The sequence below is a fragment of the Manis pentadactyla genome, chromosome 3 (genome assembly GCF_030020395.1).
Source record: "Manis pentadactyla isolate mManPen7 chromosome 3, mManPen7.hap1, whole genome shotgun sequence".
Lineage (NCBI taxonomy): Eukaryota > Metazoa > Chordata > Mammalia > Pholidota > Manidae > Manis > Manis pentadactyla.
In genome coordinates this window covers 17,928,878-17,956,214 of record NC_080021.1, presented here as the reverse complement: position 1 = coordinate 17,956,214, position 27,337 = coordinate 17,928,878, and the positions used below count along the sequence as shown (strand labels likewise).

Here is a 27,337-nt window from a genome sequence, read left to right as displayed (position 1 = left end):
TATGAGTCACCTGCACTTGACCCCTCTTCTCAGGGTCCGCTTTGGGGCCCTCCCACAGGGCACCCTTCTTAACCACCATCCTAGGCACCATCTTTTTGCTCACCACCCACCTTCTAGGAGCTGCTCACACTCCCCAGGAAGCAGAGACAAACTTTCCTTCCCCACCCCTTCCTACCGGCTGCACACTCCACAGGGTTTCCTCCCTTCTCACTCCAAGGTCCCCTGCTAGCCGGAGCCCAAGGCAGATCTTGTGCCAACCTCGGAGCAGGGTCTGGGCTGAGCAGGCCACAGTCAAATTTTGCCATTCCCAGACTTGAGCAAGCCCAGACACAGCCCACCTCCCAGGGTGTGAGACAATGGGCTGTAAAGTCAGAGGTGGTTTTCAGGACCCTGTTCAGACTTGTGGGTGGTGCTGAGCCAGATTTGTGAGGGATCAGCCCTGGTGTGTCTGGGGCCAGAGAACCAGACAGACCACTGCTCAGGGAAGGAAGCCAAACCAATAAACAAAGGCCGTGCATGAAAGAATAGGTCTTGAACTGACAAGTTCCCTGAGGAATGTGTAACATGGAGTTAGGCACAGCCACCTAAGACTGAGTTGAATTTTCCCCTTCAGTTGGCTGCAGCTCAAAGGAGAAAGATCCTTGGGAACCCACCAGTCCCTTTAACGTCTGACCCAATGGTTCCCCTCCCATGGGCCATGTGGGATCAGGATTCAAGATTTACATTCCCAGGCCATTGTTTGCAACTGCCGCATTTCACTTCCTAACTGGTTTGCTTTGAAAAGGGAAGGGTGAAGTAAGGGCAACTTGACCTGGGAACTGAAGGGTGGTCAGGATCTCAGTTTCCTCATCTATAAGATGGGTCTTTCTCTCTCAGTGCTGTCCCTCAAAAACTTGTTTCCAGCCTTCTTTTCCACTACCACTTCCTTTGCCATGTCCTCCTCCCAAAAAACAAAAACTCCTTTTTACTGTCCAAGGTCAGCCTGTTCCCTGATTTTGCCTGGTTATATCCTAGTCCTTTTTTTTAAGGCTCAACTCAGGCCATATCTTGCCAGGAAATCTCCTCAGATCTTTCCCCCACCACCTGGTCAGTTGGTTGCTCCTTCTCAGTGTTCCCATAACATCTAACTCTGTAATTGCATATCTGTTTGTGTGTTGTTCTCTGACTAGACTAGACTTTCTGTATACGATGGTGGTGTCCTGTCATCTCTGAAACACCAGGACCCAGCATGGTATCTTGACATGATAGAGGCTCAGTAAATGTTTGTTGAATAAATACTCACTTTCTTGGGGCTTTGGAAGATCAGATGAGATAATGGATGTGACAACAAACTCTAAATTGCTATAGCATTTATTATTATCTTCCATGGATATATTTATGAATTTGATACAAACTGATGTACCATATGTGTTAATAATGTTATTATAATAGCAATACATGCCAAAGTCTAGGCAAAACTATTTGTATAAAATCAAGTGTTGAGAAAACAGAAATATGCATGTGTATTTGTCCCTAAATTCATACCATCAGTGACAAAAATTATTATAACTCTTGGGCTAAAGATGACAGTCAGATCTCCCAATTAGCTGTCTAAGAAGGCAGAGGGGTGCTAACCTGGGGAATGCATATCACCACCTTTGCCTTTCATGTGTTGAAGACTTTCTGGTAACAAGAAGACTGTAGCATGGGCCCTGCCATTTGCCATGTTAAGTAATCTAAGAAACAATGGAAGGAAAAACATGCACTAGGCCCTTGCTTTGAGGTCCAAGTTCTCTTAGGAGAGAAGGGGTGCCAACAGGCTAACCTTGTGTCCTCCTTCCTGGGGGTGACGAGGTACTCAAGGAGGGAGCCACGCATGTGGGAGCAGCTGTTGAAAACAGGGGCGGAGGTAGAGCTTGAAGCTCCCTGTCATGTCCCTGTCAAAAGACAGCCTTCCAGTAAGGTGTCCGCTTCTCCTAGCGTCAGGTTCCATCCTGTAAGTCGAAGTCCCCTTCCTTATCATAGTTGACACTCAAGTTCAGCCAGATCCAGCGCACGGTGAGGCTCAGCACGTCCCTCCCTCCTCAGCTGGGACAGACCTGCTCTCCTCCCGAGCATCTGATGCATTCCTACTCTGCCCAAGACAGCCCGGAACAGGTTCCTCTCCCTCCCTCTCTCCCTGCTTTCTTTCTTCCTTTCTTCTTTCCTTAATAAAATTTATTCTATTTAATCTTTAGAATAGGTAATGCATTCTCAAAGGTACAAAAGTTACCATAAAAAGACACAGTGAGATCTCAATCTATCCTTCCAGAGATTCTTTTAAATGCATATACAGGCATTTGCATGCTGATACAGTTATATCCCCCACTCCTTTAACACAACTGGTGAACCTTCTGTGGTGATGCATATGTTCTGATCCTCAATTTTCTCAGTTAGTATATCTCGGAGAGCTGTTCCTATCAAAACAGGAAGAGCATCCTCTGTTTTTTTTAGCTGTATGATTTGCCAATCTGTAGCTTATTTTAATCAGCCCTAACCCAGTAGACAGTCCCAGCCAATGCTGCGAGGGAAAGCCATGGCCACACATCACTTCCCAGCTGCTGTCTGTAATTAGAAGTGCAGTTACTAGGTCAAGGGCAGGTGGACTTACAGATCTGACCGTTGTTGTCAACTTTCTCTTATAGGAGTTGAAGCAATTTATACTCTCGACAACAATGTATGAGAAAAAACAGATTTCTAAAGCTTTACAGTACGAATAATTCCACCACCAATATCCACTGACTAAGCCCTTATGTTGTGCCAGGTTCCATGCTGGGCAAATTACATTTTATTATCTCATTTAATCCCCATTGCAACCTTTTGAGGGCGGTGATTACTGGTCCTGCTGTCAGAGGGGAAGCCCAAGATTCACACATGAGTAACATGTGGCTCCGCCATTCCTCTTCTCACTACCCTAAGGCCCTCATCTGGAAGTCAGGAAGTCCGCAAGTATTCATTCTGATAATCGTAACACCAATAGCCCGAATTTACTGAGTACTTAATTATGCTGGGTTCATTATCTATCTCACTTGATGCTCACAAAAGCCCAGGACTCAAGTTCTGTCATTATGCTCCATTTTCACTAATGGAAAAACCAAAGGCTGGAGAGGCCACAGGCCCCTGGCTCAAGGTTATTTAGCAAGCAGGCAGCAAGAGCAGGATTTGAACCGAGACAGTCTGACTGCGTAACCCCAATCTATCATGCTGCTACACTGAGGTCATGGCTTAGAAGTTTCTAGAACATTTGGACTGTAGCAATCATCACCTGTGAAAACCTTGATCTGGAGATGAGGAAACTGAGGCCCAGAGGACAGTGGGAGGGGTCTGTTTGGTGGCCACACGGGGCTAGGAACCCTCTTCTCCTGACTCCCAGCCAGTGTTAATTTTTACACCTGGCTCTCACACAAGGGCTGAGACATCCTCAGCCTTCGGCTGGCATAGAGAAGATGGCAGGTCCGGGATGCAGACCTGGCCTGTCCCAGGTATGAGGTAATGAACACTGGTGGTGAGGCATAACTCACAACTCCACTGGCATGAACCAGTGTCTGGCCAGGAGCCCAACAGCCCATCTGGCTGGTTCTAGCCAAGGAATCAGAGGGCATGGGCTCTTAGGTTAGAGCTCCTATACACTTGCTATAAGTTGTTATAGTGATGAGAAAAACAAATATTTATTCAGCACCTACTATGTGCTCTGTGCTATAACCAAGCACATTGATTCACTTTATTCTTACAGCCACCCTGCAGAGCAGAGAGGTTAAGTGACTTGCTCAATCTCACAAGTCAGTTCATGGCAGAGCTGGGATTTGAACTCAGGTATTTTCATTGTTAAAACCTATGTTTTATAGAGGTAATATGGTTCAGTGGTTAGGAACTCTGTCTCTGGAGTCACACAGACTGCTTCTCACACTTAGTTGATGAACCAGGAGAAATTACTTAACATCTCTGAGCCTCAGTTTCCCTCTGTAAAAAGGGATTCATAATATCTGTTTTTGTGAAGAGATATGTGCACGTCCATATTCACAGCTACATTATTCACAATAGCCAAAAAAGTAGAAACAACCTAACTGTCCATTCATGGATGGATGCATGGTGATACACACACACACACCAAAATGCAATATTTTTCAGCCTTAAAAAGGAAGAAAATTCTGGCATATGCTACTTCAGGGACGGTCCTTGCAGACACTACACTAAGTGAAACAGGCCATTCACAAAAAGACAAATACTGTTTGATTTCACTTACATGAGTTTCATAAAATGGTCAAATACATAGATTCAGAAAGTAGTATGGTGATTGCCAGGGCCTGGGAGATGGAAGGCATGGAGAGTTGTTTAATGTGTATAGCATTTCAGTTTTGCAAGGTAGAAAGAGTTCTGTGGATAGATATAATAGTTGCAAAACAGTGAGAATGTGCTTAATGCCACTGAAATGCTCACTTCAAAATGGGTAAAGTGGTAAATATTATTCTAGGCACATTTTACTGAAGTTCTTTTAAAAAAGAAAAATAATAACCCCTGTTTTAAGAAGCTGTGAAAATTAAGAGGTCATGTGTGCTGAGGGCTCAGCACAGGCCTGGCAGGAGGAAGGCCTTAGTCAATGGAAACACTGCTTACTTTTCTCCTGTTAGCAACCCCTGGTCTGCCAGCTGTGGGAATAGCCCTGGGGGGTCTTCAGGGTGCCCAGGTATCAAGGGGGAAAGTCTGCCTCACTGAGTGTGTGAAGCACAAATGAGCTCTTGTGTGTGAAAACACTTGATAAACTGCTGAGAAAAAAAAGGGGTGAGGAATGATTGATCAAGGTGTCGTCAGCAAGGTTCTGAGAGCTGAGCTTGTGGTCTGTCATTTCTTTTTGTTTTTTTTTATTTAATTGTTTATATTAAGGTATCACTGATATACACTCTTAGAAAAATTTCGCATGAAAAACACTGTGGTTACTACATTCACCCATCTTATCAAGTCCCCCCCATACCCCCATTGAAGTCACTGTCCATCAGCATAGTAAGATGCCACAGAGTCACTGTTTGCCTTCTCTGTGCTACACTGTCTTCCCCGTGACCTGCCCCACCTCGTGTGTACCAATCATAATACCCCTCAATCCCCTTCTCCACCCCTCCCTTTGGTAACCACTAGTCCCTTCTTGGAGTCTGTGAGTTTCTGCTGTTTTGTTCCTTCAGTTTTGCTTCATTGTTACACTCCACAAATGAGGGAAATCATTGGGCACTTGTCTTTCTCTGCCTGGCTTATTTCACTGAGCATAATACCCTCTAGCTCCATCCATGTTGTGGCAAATAGTAAGATTTGGTTTCTTCTTATGGCTGAATAGTATTCCATTGTGTATATATACCACATCTTCTTTATCCATTCATCTACTGATGGACACTTAGGTTGCTTCCATATCTTGGCTATTGTAAATAGTGCTGCGATAAACATAGGAGTGCATATGTCTTTTTGAATCTGAGATCTTGTTTCCTTTGGGTAAATTCCTAGGAGTGAAAATCCTGGGTCAGATGGTATTTCTATTTTGAGTTTTTTGAGGATCCTCCATATTGCTTTCCACAGTGGTTGAACTAATTTCCATTCCAGCAGTGTAGGAGGGTTCACCTTTCTCTGCATCCTCGCCAGCATTTGTTGTTCCTTGTCTTTGGATGTTGGCCATCCTAACTGGTGTGAGGTGATATCTCATTGTGGTCTTAATCTGCATTTCCCTGATAATTAGTGATGTGGAGCATCTTTTCATGCACCTGTTGGCCATCTGAATGTCTTCTTTGGAGAAGTGTCTGTTCATATCCTCTGCCCATTTTTTGATCGGGTTATTTGCTTTTTGGGTGTTGAGGTGTGTAAGTTCTTTATATACTTTGGATGTTAACCCCTTGCCATATATGTCATTTACAAATATATTCTCCCATACTGTAGGATGCCTTTTTGTTCTGCTGATGGTATCCTCTGCTGTACAGAAGCTTTTTATTTTGTTGTAGTCCTATTTGTTCATTTTTACTTTTGTTTCCCTTGCCTGAGCAGATGTGTTCAGGAAAAAGTTGCTCATGTTTATATTCAAGAGATTTTTGCCTATGTTTTCTTCTAAGAGTTTTATGGTTTAAGGACTTACATTCAGGTCTTTGATCCATTTTACTTTTGTGTACAGAGTTAGACAATAATCCAGTTTCATTCTCTTACATGTAGCTGTCCAGTTTTGCCAACACCAGTTGTTGAAGAGGTTGTCATTTCCCCATTGTATGTCCATGGCTCCTTTATCTTCCTCCTTACCAATCTGGATGCCTTTTATTTCTTTGTGTTGTCCGATTGCCGTGGCTAGGACCTTCAGTACTATGTCAGATAAAAGTGGGGAGAGTGGGCATTGTTGTCTTGTTCCTGATCTCAGAGGAAAAGCTTTCAGCTTCTCACTGTTCAGTATGATGTTGGCTGTGGGTTTGTCATATATGGCCTTTATTATGTTGAGGTACTTGCCTTCTATACCCATTTTGTTGAGAGTTTTTATCATGAATGTGTGTTGAATTTTTTCAAATGTTTTGGTCTGTCATTTCTTAGTACTCTGTATTTATTCCCTGGTTCCTGAAGGTGACTTCAGTTCTCTCTGGCCCTGCCCTGACTGGCATATTCAGTCTAGCATCTGTCTTCCTTATTCCCACAATCCAACACCCAGCCCAGCCCTGCACCCATGGGGAGCTTCGTCCATACTTGCTGACCTCAGCTGAGTCTGGGGAGTTTAAGCAACCTTGAGATAATTTTATCCAAAACACCTCCTTCTGAGGACAAAGGCTCTATAAAGTGTGTGGTCTCCTAGGTGCAGTTTGCCAGGGGATGTGTCAATTGTCCATCCCCATGCAAACATGGGCTCTGGCTGCCCTGTAAGGAAAGCAAAGCAGGAATCAGGGCAAGCCGAGGGGCACTCCTGGACCTCCCAGGAAGAGGTGACTTCAGGACACTGGCTGCCTGCTTGTTTTCATTGCTTGGTTTGAACTCCTGCAGAGAAATGTTTCTCAGGCCTGCACTGGGGATCTAATTCTGGAGTCCTTAAGCACAAAAGAATGTGATAAAATACCTGCTCTGTGGAAGTGGAGACGGCTGGTTAGCAGGCTGCCTCGGAGGTCTGTACACACCCTCTGCAGACAGGGAGGCCCCAGGAGGGTAAGTGACGTGACCACGGCATCTCCGGGAAGTGTCAGAACCGGGACAACAGCTCACAGCCTCTAGGCAGGACGATCCTACAACCCTCTGCTGACTGAAAGGCTGAGTGTTGAGGTAAACTGAGGAACAAAGGCTGTTTCTCTGGGACAGGCGGGCAGTTTTTGTATTAAAATCACAAGTGTGTTCAAGCCTCTATACCTTTCACAGGGGTTGGAATGGCTAACTATTGAACTGAATTTGCCTTTCAAATACAAGGCCAGAAAAATCACTTATTTGTCATTCTTCCTTTTGACTCAGTAATGCCTCAGCATGTCCTATGTTAGGCAGTGTTGGTAAGCCATGGAGAAGAGGAGGAAAATGTGATGAGACAGTGTGAGGGTGTCCTTACTCATCAGACGCCAAGGAGCACGCTTATTCAGAGCGTCTATGACGAACAAGGGACTTTCTCCTCAGGACGGGAAGATGGCTGTCCTGGTGTTTCCCACTTACGGTGCACAGTTTGCCCACAAGTTCCAAGCATCTCTGTAACTTCATACTGTTTCCTCGGGTAGGGTGCGGTGGTGGCTGAAGGGGACAGTCGTTAATATCAGAAGGACACACTGCGGTCAGGCATGGCGAGGCTAGGCGGGTTGTTCCAGAGCACGTGACAAGCATGTGAGGTCAAACACAAGCCGCCTCACACTGTGCTGAGGCTCCTTCCTGCTGCTGGACGATGGCACAAGGCCAGGAAGCCAGCTGTCTTGGGGTCATGCGAAGAGGAGGCAGCTCTGGGCCACACCCGAGAGCAGTCTGTGGTCAGGCATTCCTGGCAACAGGGGCACCTCGGCCTGCCCACGCCTCATCCCTGACGAAAGCCGGCAGGCCAGGCCTGGGACAGGGCTGTGCCTCCGGCGTGGTTGAGGGGCACTGAGAGGCCTCCCTTCTAAAAATATCACCCTCCTCTTCCCTGCTGTGGGAGCTGAAATGGTCACATGGAAGACTTACTCCCTCGGTTTGAGGCATTGTATTCCTAGTAGATCTGATTTTAAAACTACATACCACTGTGTGCAGAACACACTGAGATGTGACCAAGCCATGACACCTTTCTTAGCATTTATTTATAACCCTGCATAAATCCAAAGAAGGATTTGAGAGTACCACAAATTTATTTGCAGATTAGCCAGCTGAGGGAACCAGATCTTATTCTGGCAGACCCAGGGAACAGCTAGAGAGAACTTGAGCTGTGCTTTGGACATTGCATTTTTCTGCTCAAAACACTCCGAGAGCACTTTAATTAGAACTCTCACCCCTTATCATTCACCATCTTGCTCATTGCACCCCCCACCTCACACAAATGCACCATGCTCTTTCTTGTCCCCAGACATCCTATGAGCTGCCCCTTCCTCTGGTAGCCCTTGCCCTCTGCTCCTGGACCTCTCTGCCCTTTGGCCTTGGCTTGAAATGCCACCACTCAGGTGGCCCCCGACCATGCCAGCTGAGAGAAGTGTTCCCTGCTGTCTTTCAAAACACTTCCTTGTCTTTTGCAGCCTTTCTTACAGTTTGAATATATGTGTGTCTACAGTCAATCCTCATTATTTGCAGAGTTTGCATTTACAAATTTTCCTACCCTCTAAATTATTTGCGTCCCCTGAATCAATGCTTGTAGTGCTTCCATGGGCAAAAATTTGAGGTGCCCAACGCACATGTTCCCAACAGAGATACAACAAGACAACATTGCTTGTTCCAGTTTTCCTACTCTAAACAATTGTCCTTTCCACAACCATTTTTGTGCCACATTAGTTGCATTTTGGGGCTTCTGGTGGGTGGTCTTGCTGTTTAAAGTAGCCCCCAGTGGTTGTGCTGTCTAGGGGTCCTGAGCTCAAGAAGGCTGCGATGCACCTTCCCAAGAAAAGATATGTGTTAGGTAAGCTTCATTCACGCATGAGTTGTATTGCTGAGGCCATGAATTCAATGTTGATGAATCAACACACATATCAAATAAGATGTCTTTCAACAGAAGCACACATAAACCAAGATAATGCATGGATTGGTTGATGGAAATGTTACGGCCTCAGACTCACAGGAACCTCACCCTGTATTTCCCCTAGGAGCAGTGGCTCAGTACTCACTGATTCAGCCCTTGTGGTGACTTTATAAAACATAACTACTGCAATAACAGGTGTCAGTGGCATTTTTGTTTCTTAGGGCTGCTAACAGCTGGGTGGCTTACACAAGAGAATTTTATTCTCTCCTAGTTCTAGAGGCCAGAAGTTCAAAATCAAGTTGTCAGCAGTGTCACACTTCCTCCGAAGGCTCTACAGAAGGATCTGCCCCTGCCTCTTCCTAGCTTCCTGGTGGTTTGCCAACAACCCTTGACTTGTAAGGGCATCTCTGCCTGGGTCATCAATGGCATTCTCTGTGTCTTCCCTTCTTGTAAAGACACCAGTCATATTGGATTTAGGGTCCACCCTACTTCAGTACAGCATCATCTTATAAACATATTTGTTATATATTTTAAGATGTATTTATTATATATTATACACTTATATATATTTAATCAACATATTAAATAAAGTGTTTACTTAATCAATATCTACCTCTCCAACTAGACTGTAAATTCCACAAGGCAAGGACAGTGGTTTGCTTTTTCATCTTTGTATCGCTGGCACCAAGTCCATGCTGACACATAGTAGGAGCTGGATAAATATTCGTGGAGGATGAGTGGATAAATGAATTTCAAAGCTTAGAATGTTACAGACCATCGAGTCCGCAGTGATCAAACTCTGATGGAGCCCTAGGCTCCTGGACATCCTTCATCCCTCACGTCAGGCTGAGAAAGAGGCTAAGTTGGGGGGCTTCCAGGCTCAACCCCCTCCTCACTCCACTTCAACCAGTTACCCTGCTTAAGGGTGTTTTGTATACTCCACTTCCATGCAATATGGTTTTTATAAAAGATCTTTAATGAGTTTTGAAAGTGTGGGGAAAAACCTGAGCTTAGCCCTCCACCTTATGGATGAGGAGATTGAGGTCCAGAGACATGAAGGGGTTCGCCCCAGGCCCCCAGGCAGTCACCATAGAGGCAGGGCTGAGTCAGGTTCTTTTGAGCTCTGTTCCAGGAGCTTTGCCTTGATACTTGCCCTCCTGCCAAGACATACCGTGCAAGCACTTTGGGATTCGCCCTCCCTGGGACCCTGTTTTTCTATCTGAAGCAACTTCTGGGAGAAGGGATGAAAGCCCATGGCATGTGCGTGTTCCCATTGCTCTGAAAGGCCCTTTGTGGACCTGTTCTAGGCAAATCCATCTGCCTGCAGGTCACAATCCTTGGCTTCGGAGGTATTTTGGCCTTTTTGCTTTTAAATGTACCCGTTGCTATCTTGTAAGCTGAAGCCAAGCAAGGGAGGCCAGGCTGAGGAGGCCCAGGTCCCAGGGTAGGGTGGGCCACAGGACAAGAGAGGTCTGCTGAGTAGACCTGGCTTGAGAAGAAAACCGTGCTGATTATCTCCCAGGCCCAGCTGCAGAAACGCCTTAGCTCGGCAGCAGATTATAAATAGCCCAGAATGCACTCCCAGCCGCTTGGAAACAAGTAGATTTTTTTCCTGTGTTAGAAAAACAGCTCTTCACAGTATCCTGGGCCCCCTCCTCAACCCCACCCCCAAAGAGCTGTGATTTATGTCTTAGTACCATTCCTGGGACCAAGGATCACACAACCCCGATAAACAATGATTAATTCATTGCCAAGTTCAATGAAAAAAGGAGGCATTCCTTTGGAAGTCCTCTCTTTGTTTTGGCAGAGATATGCTGACCCATGAGACCAGAGGGCCAGTATCACTGCGAGTTCATTACCCTAGGTTTTATTTGGCTCTCTGCGACCTTGCACTCAGTGGGGGCTGGAGAGAGGCTGGTGGGTGGCTGACTGGAGGGCAGAGGGAGCAGAGAAGAGCTGCTCTGAGCTTGGCTGTTTGCTGAGATGCTCCAGAATGAAGAAAGCCCTGGATGCAGGGCTGGTCCATTTACATCTGAGTCCTTCGCTGGAGAGGGAAATCAGTCTCCTTTGAGGAAATCAGGTCTCAATACAAATATCCTAGAAATCCTTCACCAGTTGGCTCACTCATTAGGACCTCAAGTTTGAACAGCAGCTCCCAATATACAAAGCACTTCTCATGTCCTGCTGTCACCTGACCTTTACAACTGTTTTATTTGCTTGTTTGTTTACCTTGAATCAAAGACAATGCCTGCTTATTGTAGAAAAGTTTAAAATTTTCAGGAAAACCTAAAGAAGAAAAAAATCTCACCACACTGAGACAACGATGCTTTCATGGACATCTGTCCGGACTTCCCTTATTGGATTACAGATGGACAGATTTTTACCGAAGTTGGATTATATTTTTGTCTTAGGCTCTTGATAGAAACAGATGGAACATTCCGGTAAGTAATCAAAGAAAGTTTAATAAAAAGACTGTTTTCACTGGTCTGAGCAGAGGTGAGGAAAACCTGGAAGGAATAATGTAGTGCACCAGGACCAGCAAGAGGGGAGCCATTATCACCCCCAGATTTTAAGGTCATGAGGAGGGAGTGGTGACTATAAACTAGAGCCGTATGGAGAGGGTTGCTTATCAGGAACTATACCTTCCAGGAGAGACACAGCCAACTCTGCAAACCTGCAGAGATGGAACCAGAGGAATAAATATCTTGATCTCACTCTACCCCGGCTCTCCAACTGCCAGTGCCTCCCACTGGCCAACCCAGACAGAGTTAGAAGGCAGAAAAGCCCGTCAACAGCAGTCCATAGAAGCCAAAACCCTTGGGCACAGAGCAGGATGGAAAAGAGTGGAGAGCAGAATATATAAGCATTACATCCATGGTAATACTACTTGTATCATTCCATGGTAAGCCATGAAGTTTCTAACTTAACAAATGGAGATTGACATCATACTTTTTAATGGACCTTGTATGGATATGCCAAATTTATTTAAGTGATCCCCTATGGATGGACATGCAGTTACTTTCTAATTTCTCAAGAGCATAAGCCATGCTGTGATGAACAAATCTATGCATAGAAACTGTGCACTCAGGATACATAATTGATTCCTCTTTGACATTTTGTAGAAACTGAGGCTCATTTCCCCATGAGGCTTGTCCCCAGTCATGCAGTGGTCATGTGGCTTTTCTGAATCTCTTAACTTTTTCAGCAGTGAGCATGGAATGCTCTGTAATAAAGAAAGGAATAATAAAGTTACATTTTTAGTTTTGGAAAAAAAATGCTCACCCCTTGGAAGTCCTATCACCCACATGACTCTGAGAGGGAGGGGATTATTAGATCTGAGGAGAATAGGGCCTCAGTGGGTTGTGGGGGACACAGAGAGGAGGAGAGAGGAAGTGCAAAGGGCAAAGAGGAAATGATGTCATAGAAAATGATGCCCCTACACTGGCTTCACAGGCATCACCCCAAGAGCTGGAAACAGCTCCAGAGGACTTACTGTGGTAAGGGGACAAGAAGTGGGCTCTGATCTCTGATGGGTGTGAGTGGTAGGCATGGAGCTGTGCTTCCTGTTTGCTCTCAGTCTCCTGTCTGAAAAGCAGAGGCGATGCTCACCACACAGACTTGTCCCGAAGGTCACTGACGTATACACAGGAAAGGGCCTGGTACTTAGCAGGCCCTCAGCAAATACACAGCTCTTTCTTTCTTACCCAGAAGGTAGGAGCTAAGCCAGGTGAAATCTTTCATTTTTTTAATTCAATAAATATTTATCGAGAAGCAGATAAACACAAAGGTAGACAAAAGTATTTTCTTGCCTTCAAGGAGCTTAGAAACCATTGTGTGTTGAACCCACTCAGTACTTGAAATTCTCTGCCTTTGTGTGGAATTTGTCCCTCTGTTCTTGAATGTCCTTACCTCCTCTACCTGGTGAAATCCCTCCATCCTTCATTGTCCCTTCACATAGGAACCCAATCAAATGTGTTACTCCCTCCCCTGCACACCTGCAGCCCATGTCCCTTCTTCTCCCTCAGACCTTATCACTTGCTATAGAGCAGTGATTAAGAGTTTTGCAGTCAGATGGGTTTGGTTTCTATCTCCGCTCTGCCACTCACTAAGCTGGTATATCTCAGTGTCCTCATCTCAAAAATGGGATCATCTCCTACCCCAGATGGGAGCTGTGAGAACTGAAAGGGTCTATACATGAAAGCAATAGAACAGAGCCTGGCGCAGAGGAGATGCTCCTTGCTAAGCATTAGAGTTGTTGTATTCATCACTGCCCTCTTGGCATAGAGCAGGGGCTCGATGAATGTTTGTCAAAAGAATTAATGATGTGTATTCATTACCAAAATAGCAGGAATAAAATATGATTCCAAAATGGCCCAGAATCAAGAACATACAAAGGACAAGACACACAGTGTAACCCGCAGCATGGGAAGAAAGGTTTCTGTGAGAAGCAGTCCCAGGAGATGCAGGTGGGGTGCGTGTCTGACCACAGCAGGGATTCACATGCAGGATGCAAAGAGGAGCGGAAGGACAAGGGGCTACTGAGTCCCAGTTCCAGCACTGACTGTGTGACTCTGGACAAGCCCCTTCACCTCTCTGCCCTTGAGCTCACATCTTTTCACTGTGGATGCACGGCCCCCTTCTCAGAGGGTTGCTGTGAGGATTAGGGGGGGTGAGCTGACTGACACTCCCGGCACCCAGGGAGAGGCAGGCTGGCTGCTCTGAGGTCACTATTCCTAGTAGTGCGCTAGGTGGCATGGGTTTTGTGCCCTCGCTTCCAGCCTCGCTGCAGGGCCGCTCTCTACCTGGCGCGCTTCCTTTAGGCTGATGACCCAGGATTTCACGGTTCTGGGTGCCTCTCTGGGCAAGACTGTGGAAGGCTGGGGAGTTGTCCTGCATGTGCCAAGCCTGCCTGCTGAGACCCAGGCCCCTGCCAGCAGCCCGTCTGCCGGGTCTGCCGAGGCCAGGGCAGTGAGGTGGAAGCGGAGGAGTCTCAGTGTCTGAGCCGGATGCCAGGCTGGGCACTGACTTTCTGGTGCCCCTGGTGTCCCCACAGGCTCCACCAGCTCACCCGCCTCCCCTGGCCTGCCCCCAAGACAGCTGCCGGGCCCCAGCCTCTGCTGCCATGGACACGGTCTCCCCCAGAGGCCTTGCCTCCTTCTCTGACTCCCTCGTGTCCTTGACAGGGAGCCTCAGGCCAATTCACTCCCCTCCAAGGCAAGTCTGTTCATTCATTCCTTCATTTATTCAAATAACAAACATATGTGGGGTGCCTACTGTACATGCCTGGAACTGTTCCTACTCTTTGTAGATCCAGAATTGAACAAGAGCATAGACTCTCTGCCCTCATGGAGATTATATTCTAATCGGAGAGAGAGATAGTAAACAATTAGATGTACATGATACAAGAAATACAGTGCAGAAACTTCCTCTCAGAAGAGGTGGCATTTGAGCAGAGGCCTAAATGTAAGGAGCGAGTGGCCATGTAGGCGTCTGGGAGAGGAGCTTCCCAAGCAAGGGAACAGCCTTGTGAAGACCTTGCATCAGTAACACACGCAGTGTGTGAGGGGCAGCGAGCAGGCTGGGCGGGTTGGGTGCAGGAAATGGGGTCATGGGTGCGAGAAGAGTTTGGATTGATATCAGGGGTCAAACATCATACGGACTGGAGGGCATACCAGAGATGGTGCAGTTTATTCAAAGGGATGAGCGCTGCTGCCACTGGAGGATTCGAGCAAGAGGAAGGGGGCCCTAGTTCAGTTCTGAAAGCTTCTCTCTGGATGCCGTGTGGAGAATGGAGGTGGGGGCGCACAGGTGGAAGCAGGGCTCTTGGAACGCGGCCTGCAGCTCTGCCTCCTGAGACCCCTCTCCAATTCCTAACCGCCAGAGCTGCAGAATGATACATTTGTGCTGTCTTAAGCCACTACATGTTTGTCGATTTGCTACAGTAGCCATAGAAAACTAATGCAGTGGGGAAGCGATCACCTGGTCAAGTCACAGCCCAAAGCCGTAGTACAATGAGAATGGAAATTTTCCCGTGGTTTGGGCAAAGTGGAGGTCACGGAGGTCTAGGTCAGATTAGTCTCGAGGGATGAAGGGAGATGGGAGAGGAAGGAGGAGGATGTGGGGGAGAAGGGTAAAGTCTGGGAATAGGTCAATCTTTGGAGAAAATAATCGAGAAAAGGAAGCTGAGAAATGGGGTAGAGATGGGTGTGGCCTCAAGGGAGAGTTTCTGTTCTTGTTTTTGAAGATGGAAGATAACACTGCATGCTTGTGTGCTGGTATGAATGACCCTGCAAAGAAGCAAAAATGTGATGAAATAAGAACATGTCTGCATTTAGACTGGAAGCATCCCAACCTTTCAGGGAATACAGAGATCTCTCCCAGCAGTGTGGATGCAGAAATCTTGCCTCGGGCCTCTGCCCTCTCCAGGTCTGGCTCTGCAGTACCCCAAACCATTATTCCTACCACCTGAATTCCAGTTGCCGCGAGGTCTCTCAGGGTTCTGTTTGCAGATTTCTCTGAGCATCAAGACTGCATCTCTCTTGTTCTTTGTGCTTCCCCAGTCCAGCCAAGATAGCAGCACATAATGGGCATATAACAAATGCTTTGTTGAATGATGGTAATAGTCATGTCAGCTGAGTGCTTGCTATGTTCCAGGGGCTTTACTCACCTCAGATGTGATCTCGCATAGTCCTGGCAGCAGCCCAGTCACCCCCATTTCATAGGCAAGTAAGCTGAGGCCCAGGGAGGTTAAGCAATTTGCCCAGTGTCACATGGCTGGTAAATGGCAGGGCTGGAACTTGAACCCAAGCAGTCTGATCCCTGGGGCCCCTCTTGCAAGCAGCATCCCACACCACCTGGGGTGAGCAACATCTGAGCAAAGTCAACTCCAGGCGCTAAAGGAACACAGTGAAGGGGGACCAAGGCCTTCTTGGAAGTGACGCCTGTGCTCGGTTTCAAAGAAAGAAGACTTCGCCAGTAAAGAAAGGTTCCCACCTTTCTAAGTGAGGAGGAATGCGTAGTGGCAGCTGAGGCCGGCACCATTTTGCTGTAGCTTAGGAGCGTGGAGCAGGGGGAGAGATGAAGGTGAGGGAGGCAGGGCCCAGTGCACGAGAGCCTGGCAGGCCCGGCCAGGGAGCTCAGGCTGAATGCTGTAGGCAGGGAGATCCCCCAAAGGAACCTGCCAGGTGCCCCACCAACAGGGCACAGTGTGGGGTGGGGAACTGCAGGCGGCAGCATCCCAGAGCCAAACCCCGTCCATCACCCTCACAGCTGACACTGGTCTCTCCAAGTCCACGGAGGTTCAAGTTCATTTCAGAAGAGCAGTGCCAGGGACCAAGGCCTGAAGGTGGCTGGGGTAGTGTCAGAGAAGGCAGCAAGGGCCAAACCTCTGTGTTCCTGCAGACAAAGGGAGAGAGCAGGCTGAGAGATGGGGACAGCATGTGACACCTGGGCCACAGGCCTGAGCAGCCTCCGAGGCGGCCCTGGGGATAATGGCTCCTTTTGTCCTGCACATAAATTCTCCGGAAAAGAAAGGATTCCAGGGCCCGCTTCTCCTGGCTGCACAATGCTGGCCGCCGGGGCCCCACTGCGAGGGCCTGCCCTGGCATTCGGGGAGTATTCAGGCCCCTTCACTGTCTCATTCCTTCCAGGCGTGCAGAAGCGGGAAGTCAGAGCGGTGTGCCAGACATTCTGCAGGGGGTTGGGAGTCTAGGCTGAAGCACAGCCCGAGCCAGGGGCTTTGTTTCTCAGTCCAGAGGAAACCAAAGGATCTTGAAACTCTGATTAGAAAGAGTCTTAGAGGACATCTGTGCCAGCTCGTGCTAATGCGTGCCCTCCCCCACTCTTACCCTCCACCCCCCACTCCTCCACTTCAGCAGACTATTATGGTCACAAGCACTAGCTTTGGAGTCAGAAAGCTGGCTTCCAATGCTGACATTGCCACTTAGAATGACAAGCTATTTAACCTTTATGAGCCTCGGTTCCCCCATCTGTAAGATGAGCAACACCTACTTCATAAGACTCTCACTAGGAATAAGTGAGAAAATGCACATAATATTCTTACCTTGAATTTCAGCCTTCCAGAAGGGTTCCATGAGGGTGGGCAGTCAAGTGGGTTGTCCAGTCTGTGCTTGGATTTCTCTAAAGGCTCACTGCCTATATTCCATATTCATACCAAGTGTAAATCTGCTTCTTACTCCCTTATTGGTACTGAGGGTACAGAGGAAAGGGACTCATGCTTACTAATCATTTGCCATATGCCAGGTGTTATCATAAAGGACTTTGAGAAATTGGGACCTTGTCCACAGCCACAAAGAGGAACTGACCAGGATTTGAATCTAATTCTGTCTGATCCTCTGCACCATGAGAATTCCACACATATGTGAAAACAGCATCCATGGTCCCCTGAGTGTCTTCTCTTCTCCAGGGAAAACATCCCTAGGCTCAGGGCATCTGGTTTGTGTTTCCCCCACCATCTTGGCCTCTGTCCTCTGGGCATGCTCCAATTTGTCACTGTCCCCATTTTTAAAAAATAGCCTCCAGGCACAATATTCCTGCTGTCTTCTGACTAGTACAGAGTAGAAACACACTCCCACCTCTTTTATTGTAAAACATTATGTTTATGCTAATAAACCCTAAAATGATGTGGCATTCAGACCATTACATTAAGCTGATGGCTTTCATACTCATTATATTCAGCCTACAAGAATAATATGTCCCTTGCATTTGGGACCATTTGTAACAGTCATTGCAGACCTTCACTGCAGATAATAGAATCCTCTTCAACTACTATATTCAAGCAAATTATATTTGGTAGCCCCCAGAATCTCCAACAGGGCTGAAGATTTCAGCTCAGAAGCCACATAGCCAGGAACAATTCACAAACCACCCTTGACTGCAGACATCGTTGCCGCTGGACCAGGGGGCATGACATGCACCCTGCACGTGCTGGTGTGGAGTGCTGCCTCTAGGACCTCTGAACTCTGGGTCTCCCACATACAGCCCCAGTTTCTTCACCTCAGTCTCTTCTAACTAAGCCTCTCCAGGCACATTTCAGGGTTTAAATGAGTTAATACATGGAAAGCCAGCCTCCAGAATAGCTCTAGTGATCCTCACCTCCTAGTATCTCTGTCCATGAGTGTGTAGTCCCCTCCCACACTGGATAAGGCTGAACTGTGCTACCAGTAGTATTTTCAAACACGACAGAGTGTGACTTCAAGTCCAGGTCATAAAAGACATTGCAACTTCTGGCTTGTTCTCTTGGAGGGCTCACTATAGGAGAAGCCAGCTGCTATGTCATAAGGATGCTTGAGCAGCACTCTGAAATGGCAAGGATCTGGGGTCTCCATGGCAAGGAACTGCAGGTTCCTGCCAGCAACCAGCACAAATGAGACAAGCACAGGAAGGTGGAGCTTAGAAATGGGCCCAGACGAGCCTTCAGATGATGCAGCTTCAGCTGAAAGCTCGTCTGCAACCTTATGAGAGACCCTGAGCCACAACCACCACCCAAGCTGCCCTCAGGGACCTGACCCACAAAAGTGGTATGAGATGCAAAAAAGAAAATAATAGTGTTGAATACTTGTTGCTTAAGTTTTGGGAGAATAAGTTACAGGGCAATGGACAACTAACCTGATAAATCTCAAGGTTTAGAATGCTGCCTAGCATGTGGTTAACATCGCTTCAAAGCTTCCATTATTTTACCCTGACTCAGCTCTTTGCCAAATGTCAGAAGCCATCCCCTAAGCACCTGGGGAATCTGGAAAATGAAAAACAATGATAATTTCAGTTAACACTCACAGCAACCCTGTGACAGGTATATTAGTATCTTCATTTTACAGGGGCTGAGAAATCGACTCACTTGCTTCAGCTTCCAAAGGCATAGGTCCCGGATTCGAGCCCTGGCTGCCTCCATGCCACCATCTGACACAGCACAATGTATGGTGGCACCAACAGAAGCTGGATCGCACCGCAGGGAGCGCCCAACTCCGTGAATTGTCACTCCAAGTCTTTGTAAACATGGCATGTGGAGGCTGCGCGGATGAACAAAAGCAGAAAGGGCGAGAAGCCAGGAATCGTAACTGCATCCCATGGGAGCCGGGAAAAAAGCGTTTGACACCGGCTTCCTTCTGACCACCCCTTTGGGCAGAGATGTCCAAGGACTCAAGGTCATTCAGCTGGCAGGAAGAATTTGGGAGTTGACAATCCCTGATCAAAGATTTTTCTGGGTTAAAGTGTAGGCTATCTGGAAAGTCCCCGGGGCTTCTCCCCGGAAGCTCCTAAGGCTCCCTCTTCCGACGCGAAGTGCCTTCCTCAGGGCACAGACTCAGCCTGCTTCCTTGACATCTGAGCTGCCGCCACCAGCTCTGTCTTGGGGAGTGCCCTGTGCCCTCCCAGTGCCAAACCTGGCCCTTCCCCCACTTCTTTGCTGCTCTCAAACAGGTACCTAAGGCCCTGTCTTTGCAACGTTTTTCTTGTTGGTTGTGATGGGGTGAGGGAGCAAAAACTAAACATCAGACGGTTTCAGTGGAAAGAGTTCCAGGAACTTATAGCATAGATTAATGGGAAGAATAGAGGTCTGAAGTCAGACCCACCAACCCTCAAACCCTGATAAAAACCATATCATTGCTATAGCCTGGGGCCAGGGACCCAACTTCCCTGCACCTCAGTTTAGTCACCTAAATAATAAAGAGGATCCTTTGCGGGAGAGCAATTCAGCAAAATCTATCAAAATCTAAAGGGTATATCTTCCACTACCAAGAAAATGCCCTACAGAAACACTGTTCCTTGTGCTAAAGATCAAACACACAGTTCCATGGTGACATCATTTGCAACAAAACTTTGCACATTTTCATTTGTCAGGAAATAGGTCAGTAACTTATGGAGCACCCATAAGATGGAATTGCTCGGCAACTGTAAGAAAGAATGAAGTAGAAAAGAAGAGAAGAGCTCAGGAGCCCCTGCCTTCCCCTTGCAGCGGTCCTGCAGCCCCACCTGCCCGCAGGCTGCCTCCCTGGTTGCCCTCGATCGCACCTTCTCTGTCCACCCCCACCCCAAAAGTACCTGGCCACAGGATGTTCCACAAAGGGCTGGTGATTTCTGAAATGATGCAGAGCTGAGTCCATGTTTGGGAGACCGTCTTCTGACTTGTCTGAAAGCGACTCCTTTTATGGAGAGCTGGTGGCAGAGTGGGGAGTCAATCCCAGGTCTCCTAGCTCCCAGCTCACGTCACTCTCAGTAACGCAGGCTCTCCTTCGCTCCTTCGCGGCTGCAGCAGCCTGAACTGAAGTTTCTGCCTCCATCTCCTGCCCCCACCCCCGCCATGGGTCCTCATGCTACTAGAATAATCTTCCCCAAACACAGCTGTGCCTTACCCTAGATCCCAATGGCGACAGAGGCAAGTCCGCATGCATCAGCATTGCAGACACACACACACCACTATCCCACTCCCACATCATCTCCTGCAAATCGCCTTTAGGAAGAGCCTTTCCGCCAGCCTCCCTCATGCCAGCCTAAGCCTCCCGTGTTTGCCTTTGTTTACACCAGCTCCAATTAGGCTCTCCCTTGCCTCTTTCTGCTTCCTGCTGGATCCTTTCCCCATTTCTCATACCCAGAACATACTGATCCTTTAATACCAGCTCTGGGAAGTCTTGCCAGATCACAGCCTCTCCTGCATTCCTCCAACCTGGATGGCTCGGAATTCCTGGGTCACCGTTTACAGGACTGATATTGATGTCCCCATTGGGCAGAGAGAGTAGTCACCACCCCAGCAGATTTCCCTTCGAGTCCCACGGACACTTGGCATTTCATAGGCAGCAGATGCTCCATAACTACTTGAGAAAATAATTCATGAGTAAACCAGAGCAATAGATTACTATAGGAATAATTTCCAGGTGAAGGAAAGAGTAAATGAATGAATGCCCTGAATTCATAGAGGAATGATTATAACCGGCCTCTGAGTCTCATGGTCACTGGATCCTTTTCCCCAGACAGTGCAAAGATCTCCATCTTGGTAGAGAACGTCCAGAAAGGAGCCAAGGTCATTATTCCCTTGGGATCACATGAGTATACTCCAGCAGAGAAACAGTAACAGCAGCTAAGAAAAGGAAACACACATACACATGGCCAGAAAGCATGGAAATACGATTGATCTCACATTCAATTTTTTAAAATGTAATTTAAAATGAAACATAAAATTTTAAGTGTATAATGGTTAATGAGCAGAGAGGGGAAACAGGTAGTTTCAAATATTATTGGTGGAAATGTTACCAAATCTAACCCTTTGGGAGGTCTACCTGGAAATGCACATCAAAATGTTTAACTTCTAAATACATTAGCTCTGTGACTCGGCAGCTCTACTTCGAAGAATTAATCCCAAAGAAATAATTGGGTAAGAAGACAAAGACTTATGCACAAGAATTTTTATTTCAATATTGTTTGTCAGAATGACAAATAGGAAACAATACAAAAGTCTACCTATACTGTCTAGTGAAATAAATTATGTTTCATTGACACAATGAAACAATCAAACCCCACACGGCCATTAAATAGAATATCATTCTGTATAGACAGATCAGATGCTCCCACATCACTAAGCGGCACAAGCAGAGGAAGAATGATATGATCCTTTTGACCCACCTTATATTTATATAACACTTATTTGTGAATAGCAGAATTGTAGAAACCTACACACCAATGGCTAGGATTGTGGGAAGAACTGACGGTTTTTATTTTATATATTTCTGTAGTTTCTGAAAAACAATCATAGATCGCATTTATATTCAGAAAAACCTTTGGAGAACCCAGGAGGCAGCCGGATGGCCCCGGTTCAGGTCCTTGCACCCTCGGCCCTGCTTCTACTGCTCCCGGCCTCCCCTCTGTCTCTGCCCAAGGACTCAGCTCCTGGGAAAGGCTGCCCCAGTCCACTTTACAGAACAATTAAAACAATGGTGTTTTCTACAGCAACGTCAAAGGCAACCTCCAGAATAAAGCCTGGGCTTACTTCAATCCCCAGCTGAGGTGGTGGAGTGTGTGAGGTGCCACGGTTTGGGGAGAAAATGGCAGGGTGGACCCTTGGGGACAGGCTTCCTCTTCCGTGGCCTTGCCCAGCTTTGTTCCAAGGTCACAATGCCTGTGGCTACTCCCCTTGTAACTCATAACCTCATTCACAACCCCAGGGTATGAACTAATAAGGCCTAGGCAGGATTCCAAATCCAGAATACAGGGGAGGGGGAAAGGGTGTTATTTTAATCCCAAAGCTCCATGGGAAGGAGGCAAAATAGTTAAGATAATATTTGCTAATGTTTCATAATTGTATGGTCAGTGGTTTGGGACAAGAACCTAATTTCTACGAACCTTAGGTTTTCCCATCCAGAAAACGATATGGTAATGCCCATCTCTTAGGGTTTCTCTGCAGAACAGATTTTTGCATGTAAAATACTTAATGAAGTGCCTGGAGTATAATCATTGATCAGTAAGTAGTCATAGTTACATCATTCTCGCTGCAGTGGCACTTTGCTATGTAGGAGACCTGCCTTTTTTATCTGCCGTCTCATCATGCCGCTGGTCCCTTTCAATGGGAGAGTGGCCAGCTCCACAGGGACCTTCCTCAACAAGCAGAAGGCCCCTGACTAGTATAGCTGGGCACCAGCCAATTAGAACGTCATGGAGGAGATGCGACTCCAGGCTAACGGAGGCTGTCTCTGCAAGGAGGTAGAAGGAGAGCAGCCGGAGCCTCAGAGTTAAGTGTAATGGGTTGAACTGTGTTCCCCCAAAACGTGTTGAAGTCTTAATCCCCAGTATTATGAATGTGACCTTCTTTGGAAGTAGGGTCTTAGTAGACAATCAAGTTAAGATGAAGTCAGTTAGGGTAGGTTGTACTCCAATGACTTATGCCCTTATACAAAGGGGAAGTTTGGACACAGAGACAGACACACACAGGGAGAACATGTGAAGATGAAGGCAGAGCATCTAAAAGCCCCGTGAAGATTGCCGGCAACCACCAGAAGCCAGGCAAGAGGCACGGAACACATTCTCCCTCACCACTCTGAGAAAGAATCAATCCTGTCAGCCCCTTGATCTTGGACTACCATCCTCCCAAACAGTGAGACAGCACATTTCTGTTGCTTAAGTTACCCATCTGTGGTACTTCGTTATAGCAGCCCTAGCAAACTGACACAGTGGGGTAATGTGAGAGAGGTCAGACCTCCGCCTCTTGCCAGCTATGTGACCCTTGACAAGCTACCTACCCTCACAGAGCCCAGTTCCTTTGTATGTGAAATAGGGTTAGCACTAGGGACTATCTCATGAGGTTGAGTGAGACATTGCAAGGAATACTCTAGACCCAGTCCCTAATGATAAAAGCTCAGCATATGTCACAAATATGCAGATTAGTCAACACTGGGGATCATAGGAGGGAGCCCTGAAATTCAGTTGAAGTTGTTTTGCAAATATGTTTTTCCTTCCCTTTGAAATTCTAAACTCCTTGTAGGTGGAAAATGAGTCATCATATTGAATCCCCAGAGATACCAGATAGTTCTCTGACTCTATAAATGCTCAACAAATACTTTTAACTCAGTAAGATATGTTCTATGATAGGATTGTAGTAGTGTTAAGTTCTAGAACAAGATCTTGATGACTGTGCCTCCTCAGTCCTGGATGCCACACCTGAGACATTCAATGACTATTGACTGATTAGTACTGAATGAATGAATGAAGATTATTGGGTAGGTGATTTGGCTTATAGTAGAATTGAAGCTATGGTAAGGTATGGTATTTTATCAAGAAAAAACTTTAGCCAGTGCCTGCTATGATCTCTGCACCATAATAAACTGGAGAAAAACAAAATAATAAGCTAAGATTATTAAACATTTACCGTGTCATGCAGATTATCTCCTGCACTCTTCAAAACAACACAATGGAGTAATTACAACTCTTATCTTCATTTTGCCAGTTTGGAAACTGAGACTCAGAGAGACTGAAAACCTTCAAATGTCACAGCGAGAGGAGTCAGGATTTAAACTCAGGAAGTCTGATCCCAGGGTCCACACACGTAACCATTATGAGTCACTCCCTCCTACTAAGTAAGAAGAATCCTGTCATGGCTCTTAAAATCTAGTTCTAGAGTTACTAACAGGTCTGGCAGAGACCTTAAAAAGCATCTAATTCAATATCTTTAAGAAAAGGAAACTGAGAACCAGGTGACTAGCCTTACATTGAGAAGGTGACCAGACTGGGACTTGAACCCAGGTCTCCTGCCCTCCAGGCGGGTGTGCTTTGGTGGGGGTGAGGATTTGGCTGTAACTGATCATTCACCCAAGTCCCCAGCTCTCCATCCTGCAAATGGGCAGGTAAAGTCAGGGACATGTGTAACACTGGCTGCCAGCCTTGGGCTTCTGTCCATGGAGAAGACCTGAGCCAGGAAGGAATTGTGCTGAGTGACACTGCACACCTGTTTTGCCCTCCTCCGGGACTGCACTCCTCTGTTCCCATCTTTTCTGAGTTCAAGTGTCGCCAGTCCAGGCAAGTTGCAAATGAAGTCCCATGAGCACAGGGCCCAGGCTTTACTCTGGGTGACATGCTGCTCGTCGTAACTCAGGACATGGATGATACAGTCCATGGGCTCTAATGATGCAGAGGATTGTGGGGCATCTAGCCCTTTCCTAAGGAGATAAAATGAGTCTTATCATGCCAGTTATAGCCAGAGGAAGCCAGAGACAATTCCACAGAAGTCCAGAGGCCGCCTTCGAAGCAGGTGAAGGACACTGGAGAGCCTTCCTCATACTTCACAACGTGGTGTTTCTTGCACCTGACCTTTCTTCTTGTCCCCACTCTTTCCCCACATGGTCTTGTCTCCCTGCTGCTGCCCCAAAGTTACAGCCCTGGATCAGGGGATGGAGCTAGAGCCAGAGGAGTCTGAATAGTAACTCAGGACTTGATTCTTCTGAAAACCATCCAGGACTTTCTTTCTTCCAAAGATCCAGGGTCCTTACAGAACCCTCTAGAAACAGCTATAGTCTCCTTGGAGCCCAAATAGTTCCTGGCTATCAGACAGCTGCCAGCATCTGGGCTTACTGCTCAGGAAGACACCTTGAAAGAGCAACTGTTTACATGTGAGCACCTAGTTATTTTCTACTCAACTGGGAGGCAGTACAGCTCTGGCTGGTTGATCTGGTTCATTGCATTCAACTAGAATCAGAAAACTCCAGCGCCGAAATGGATCCGAAGCACAAATGGTTGGGTTGTTAACATACTTCTTCCTGTTTCATATACTGGCTTCCACGCTCAAAAATGCATTTGCTAGAGAGGTCAGCTGCTTGGAAGTAAATAATAAAAATGCTTAACAATCGGTATTCTAGTTCAATCTCTTCATTACAAAGGGAAACTGAGGCCCAGAGAGAGAAAGTGACTTGTGCAAAACCACACAGCTAGTGTCAGAGGCAGCAATATGGGTCCCAGGAAAAGAGGATACAATCAATTTACTGGTGCCTGAAATTTCACAATTAGGAGTTGTTACTTATTTTTTCATAGTATTTGATAGTCTCATTTGGAAATGCAAGTAGTAAATGAAAATATATAATGATCTTTACTTTGTAAAGATCAGATATATTTATAAAGTCCTTAAAAGTTCTCTTTTGTATCTCTTTGGACTCTCCCATTCCCATTCCCTTCTCCAGGAGTGTACAGTGTTAACAGAAGGGTGTCACATCTTCCCAGGCTTTTTCCAGTGCAGTTAGGAATGCATTTAATGATACATGATCAGGTATTTAAATAATATTCTCACATATTACAACATATAGGTGAATTTAGTTACATTATTTAAAAACCCAATTTATGTATCACCCCATTTATAAATATAAGATCAAATTATATTCTTTTGAGACTTCCTTTCTTCGCTTGACCTTGTATCTTGGAGTTCTTTCCCTGTTGGTCCTTCTAGAACTTTGGCATTTTGTCAATGGCTCCATAGTATTCTACTGTAGGGATGTACCACAGTATGTATTTAGCCATTTGTCTATCTTTGGACACTCAGGTTGTTTCCTATCTTTTTCTATTGTGGTCACAGCTGCTGTGAGCTTCCTTGTATGTAAATCTCTGGGACATGAGCCAATGTTTCTGCAGAAGAAATATCTTAAAGTGAAAAATGTGAGGTTGTTTGTCTAAGGTCTCACTTTAAGGTGTAATGAGTCACCTTAATTTGTCAAAAGGTTTTTCTTCTGAACCTTCTCCAAGGGCCTTCAACAGCCACAAATTTTCACCTAGAATCATCACAGCCACTCTGTAAAAAAAAGCATGGTCCCTATTTTACAAAATAACATATCAGTCAGGACTTACTAACTAAATTCAGAGCACACCTCTAGCCATCATGACAGACTAGCTGATTACTTTTAGCCTGGATTACTCCCCTTCTAGCAGGTCCCTCAATCCCTGCCTGGCCGATGGAAAGGGGATGTCTCACCTTGTCTGGTCAGTGGAGGAGCCACAGCCCACTGTCTGGAATGGGGGCTTGGGGAGGTGGTCCCCCTATCAGGACAATGGAGAGATTAGGACACAGTCTCTGAAGCTGGGGAGACTTGGATTCAAATGGGAGTTCTAGGACTTTCCAAAGGTTTTCTTGGAAACCCAAATTTCAGGTTTCTCAACTGTGATATGGAGGTAATAATAGTGTTTACCTCACAGCATAGTGGATTGACTGATTTAAGGCATAATTTCAACAAGAGAGCAGTTTGGTCACTGATCCTTAGCAACCTGGTATTTCTGACCATGTTCTAAACAGCAGGACTGGGAATGGGAAGATGTACCTCTAACGTTCACCCTAAAATGATTTCATTTTAAGGAAATAGAGCTGTTCCCTTTTCTTCTGTTCTGTTTTCATTATCTTCCCAACCTCACAGCTCAGTTCTATACACCTCTTTAGTTATAATATCACTTCAGTGTTTTGAGGAGGAACCTGGAGACCTTGGTCCCTGCAGGCCAATATTCTAGTGTCATGACAGGACACGTGTCAGAGAAATAAGAATGCTTTATGCTGTGTAGCAGAAGAAGTATGGGCTCCAGGGTCCAATACACATGGTTAGAAGATAAGTGCCTCTGTTGTTTAGCTATGGGACTTAGGCAAGTTTCTTAACTTCTCTGAATCTATATACTCTCCATCTATAAAATGAGGATAAAAAAAATAAGTACTTTGCTTGCCAATTGTGAAGTTTATAGGTGAAG

The 27,337-nt window shown here is 46.4% G+C and overlaps 1 long non-coding RNA gene across 2 annotated transcripts; it reads right to left on the bottom strand.

Annotated features, from left to right (window-relative positions):
* Positions 1 to 11,034: 11,034 nt before the first annotated feature.
* LOC118911313 (uncharacterized) lies at positions 11,035 to 19,243 on the bottom strand. Of its 2 annotated transcripts, none has more exons than XR_005024407.2 (3): positions 18,984 to 19,243; positions 17,190 to 18,881; positions 11,035 to 12,350 (listed from the first exon to the last, which is right to left on the bottom strand). It is a non-coding gene; the product is annotated as an uncharacterized LOC118911313 (long non-coding RNA). The 2 variants fall into 2 exon arrangements; XR_005024406.2 differs by lacking the exon at positions 11,035 to 12,350 and adding an exon at positions 16,379 to 16,522.
* Positions 19,244 to 27,337: the final 8,094 nt, after the last annotated feature.